The sequence below is a fragment of the Watersipora subatra genome, chromosome 6 (genome assembly GCF_963576615.1).
Source record: "Watersipora subatra chromosome 6, tzWatSuba1.1, whole genome shotgun sequence".
Classification (NCBI taxonomy): domain Eukaryota; kingdom Metazoa; phylum Bryozoa; class Gymnolaemata; order Cheilostomatida; family Watersiporidae; genus Watersipora; species Watersipora subatra.
The window spans coordinates 16,840,407-16,844,911 of record NC_088713.1 but is presented as its reverse complement, the minus strand read 5'-3'; the positions used below and the strand labels follow the sequence as shown (position 1 = coordinate 16,844,911).

At 36.6% G+C, this 4,505-nt stretch overlaps 1 non-coding gene across 1 annotated transcript; it reads right to left on the bottom strand.

Annotated features, from left to right (window-relative positions):
• Window positions 1-2,885: 2,885 nt before the first annotated feature.
• Window positions 2,886-2,958, bottom strand: Trnat-agu (transfer RNA threonine (anticodon AGU)). The gene has a single exon. It is a non-coding gene; the product is annotated as a tRNA-Thr (tRNA).
• Window positions 2,959-4,505: the final 1,547 nt, after the last annotated feature.

Sequence of the window (4,505 nt, the reverse complement as noted above, 5' to 3'; positions counted from 1 at the left end):
TTAGCTCACTGCAAGCAGACACTGTGAGTGTTTTTAAGAGCATTATTGTGCAAACAAAGGCTCTGTTATGTTGGCTGGATGTGTGTGAGTCCAGTGGCAAGGGAACCTCGGCATTTGGAAATATAATTAAGTATTAAATATCACCATGTCGTGAAGTGGTTTATTTTTACAAAATGGCATCAGTGATGACATAAGATAAAAAATAAATGGTTAGTAAAAGTGCTCATGCTCTATTCTAAAGTAGCAGCTAGTAAAACTAGGACAATTTACAAACTATATTAGTTACTTTGATGTCGAAATATAAAATTTATCTTTTTGATTCAGTAAAATCACTTAAATCGCTGTTTTTGGGTTTTGTGGCAGCTAAACCAAAACTATTCTGATTGTATGAAAAACTATTACTGATGCATACTTCAGGACTTGCAATTTTTACTATAAACTTTACTATAAAAGCCGTTTACGTCCGAAGCCATGGTTAGATGATGGGAAAAAGTTGTGCATCATGCCGGATTCGAACTCTCAACTTTTGGCATAGTAGACACATGCTGTAATATCTGCCCCAATGAACTGAAATCAGCTACATATGAACAATTGTACAGATAGTTATTATCTGTACTTTATCAGCACACCTCACGATCTCTCTCAGCGCGTGAGACTGCCAAGGTACTGGTCTATCCGTCTGTCCGAAGCCAGGATTGGAGGTCGGGAAGCTCTCAAACTCATGAATGATTGTGCACACACTTATTCTCTGTGCTTTATCAGCTCACCTGAGACTCACTCCTAGCGCGCTAGACTCAAATGCTACATCAATGCATAAAACAAAACACTTTTGTACAATTCAATTTTAGAATAGAGCAACTAACTCTGTTGCCCTCACATGAACCTATTTTGCTAGCCACCTTTTTGGCTGTCCATTTAGCAGTATACTAACCAGAAAAGAGGGAGAGGGAGAGAAAGAGAGCGAAATAGGGAGAGGGAGAGAAAGAGAGCGAAATGGGGAGAGGGAGAGAGAGAAAAAAAGAGAGAGAGAAAGAAAGAGAGAGAGAGAAAGAGAGAGAGAGGGATAGGGAGAGTGAGAGGAGAGAGAGGGAGAGAGAGCGAGAGAGGGAGGGAGAGAGAAGGAGAGAGAGAGAAACAGGGAGAGGGGGAGAGGGGGAGAGGGAGAGGGAAAGAGAGAGAGTAAGAGCGAAAGAAAAAGAGAGAAAGAGAGAGAGGGAAAGAGGAAGAGAGAAGAAAGAGGGAGAAGAAAGAGATGAAGAGAGAGAGAGGGGGAGAAAGAGGGAGAGAGAGGGAGAGAGAGAGAGAGAGAGAGAGAGAGAGAGAGAGAGAGGGAAAGAGAGAGAGAGAGAGAGAGAGAGAGAGAGGGAAAGAGAGAGAGAGAGAGAGAGGAGAGAGGGAGAGAGAGAGAGCAAGAGAGAAAAGAGAGGGAAAAGAAAGAGATGGAGAGAGAGAGAGAGAGATGGAGAGAGAGGGAAAGAAAGAGGGAAAGAGGAAGACAGAGAGTGAGAGAGGAGAGAGAAGAGCGAGAGATGGAGAGAAAAGTATGAATCCTCATGTGTACTAGTTTAGGTACAAACTAATTATCTGTAGTAATTATAATTATTTCATATTTTACTGTGAATAATTCAGCAAGTATTAGCATAATAAAAGCTTATTAAATGTATGATTCTATTCTGGTGATTTCCTATTAAATGCTTGTTTTCGGTTTCAAAGAGCGAGCTCGTTTGATTTTGTGTCTACTAACTACGAATAATAGGGTGACTCATCACTAAAGAATGTGATCAATCTCTTCCCAAATCTCTCTTAATTAATTCATGGGTGTATCAAGACTTTCATCACTCAGAACTCCTGAGTTCTGTGAGCTGTTTATAGAATGCTGGAGTCTAGACTAGAGATGGTAAGAAGCCAAAGGTTTTCTCTCTCAACTTTCATCCCCAAAGGCTTGACAAAAAAAGCATGTTTTAGGGGTGCTTTTTGGTGGCCAGACACTCTAGAGGGGTTTCATAAAAGACGGTATGTTTTGTGCTTGGTGCTGGGAATAGGGGCCAAACCTGTCTCATTGAGTGATTGAGCCAAAAAGTGGGCAATTATTCTGCGGTGATGAAATGAAATGGGGTAGTTTTTATTAATGTGGAAGTCAGTGGAAAGGGTGCATTTTATAACATCTCAGACTAGCCCTTGGGAATGAATAGAAGATAGTGAAACCTCTGGGGTAAGAATCTGGTCAGCTCTTCATTTGAGTTCCCATTCAGAATCATTGAGCATCATTTGGTAAGCTGGACTCAGCATTAGTAAAGAAACCATGTAGAGTGGTTGGACAGTATTTAAAGAGTTTATGTCTATTTTTAGTAAGCAAATTAATTTATTAATTTATAATGCATGAGCAATCTCTTGAAGCTGGGGTATAATGTCTGCTTAGCTTGTTGCAACCGGAGCCTGCGCAGTTGTTTAAGAGCATTGTTTCACAAACAATGGCTCTGTTATGCTGGACATGTCTGAGTCCAGTGGTAAGGGACCTTCAACGACCAGAGACATGCCCAGTTGTAGAGAGCCATTTAAAGTGGGATGTCATTCTTATCAGTACCGTATACTGGTGATTTTCAGCTTGGCAGACAGAAACCCTACCACTTGTACCAATCCACTGTTTTGCCATATTCTGGAATAATTGTGCGGCTAATTATTACATTTGACGATCTCACTTGGTGCACCGGATTGCCAGGTTAATAGTTGTAAACTTTATGTAAACAAATATCATCAAGGGGTAAATAACTCGAAACTGCTATTTTTGTTAGAAATCTTTGCAACTTCGAAATTTCAGTAGGTTTTACTGATGCAATAATCATATGAAAGTACTAAAAGTAAGTTGAAAACAATAAAATGTGTGAAGCCACCAATGAGGATCGAACTCATGACCTCCTGTTTACTAGACAGGCGCTCTAGCCACTGAGCTATGGCAGCTGGTAGCAAGCCCATGCACTTGTCAAATTCAAATTTTTAAAAGCGAACTATTAGACAAAAGAAATTAAAGAGCCAACTAAAGATGACCATGCAGCTGGACAATGACATTAAAATTTGGCCAAAACACACAGATTGAGGTGAAGAATATAGTTTTAAATTGTTGATTGACTATCAGAACAAAATAGTTACTGAAGAATTTTAATTATACTGGTTTAAATAATGGTAATTTTATATTTTTTCATTATATAGAAAAAATATTTTTATATTTTTATAAAAATAAAAATTATTTTTGTAAAAATAAAATTTTTTTTGTAAAAATAAATTTTTATATTTTTATAAAAATATATTTTTATATATATTTTACATATATAATTTTATATTTATATATATAAAATTTTTACGTATATTTATATATATAAAAATATATATATTTATGTACATGTATATATATATTATAAATTTTATAACATTTTACATGTATTTTTTATATATACTTTTATATATAAAATAATAGTTAGTTAAACTAGTCTAGCAGATTGTGGCTAGACACTGTGAAAAAAATAAGTACTGTGTCAGTTACAGACAGAGATGTTAACAGACAAAAATAATAGCTACAAATAAATCCAAGATGGGGCAACTTCTTTAAAACCATTTGAATGCTTTAACGATAAATGAAATTACAGGAGCATCACTTTAGTCAAGATAGCCTGAAGTTTTATAATCACGTAATAAATTTATACTATTAATAGATATATTTTCATTTCTGCAACTTTTGATTTGACAAGTAGATATTAGCTGCAAAATGATTGGTCGACTTAAAATGAGTCACGCAAGATGTTTCATTGTTAGTTAGCCATGGCTTAAATATAGCACAAAGGCAAACAGAAATTCACAACATTAGGTTTGTATCTTTGCTAGACAGCGGGTAATACGCTTATACTTGCTGACACAAAACAGAAAAAGTGCTGCGCAGTGCACACATCTAGTCTCAAAAGGATTGAAAGTGAGGAAAAGATTTATATTTTGAATTGCTTATCTGTGCTCTGTGTGTCCATTGTGACACTACCGCTGGGTAGTCGAATGGTTTAGTATTCTTGTTGTTCGAGTGCTGGTCTTCCATGCAGAAAATGGTGAGATCTAATCCAGCATGATGCAATCTTTTTCCCAACCTCCAACTTCAGACAAACACAGCCCTTATTATAGTAAAGAAGAAGGGATTTATCCCACTTCCCTCTCATTATATATCTATTAGCTTGCAAGCCGGACACCTTCCACCAAGCAGGGCAATCTTCTGCCCAAAAAGTGTCAAGTGTCAAGCTGTACTGTCGCATACTGACAGCCAGCAGTTCAAGAGATTTTCAAAAACTTCTGAATGCATTGTATAGCCCTGATGGCCAAATATTAATTTTGTTACACTAATGCTTATCGGTTGATTACATAGACATAGATAATAGCCTATTCAGGTCTTTACATCATTGACTTAAAATAATATGTATTAAAAATGCTGGTTACGATTATATTAGGTTTTGTAGGAAATCATTAATACG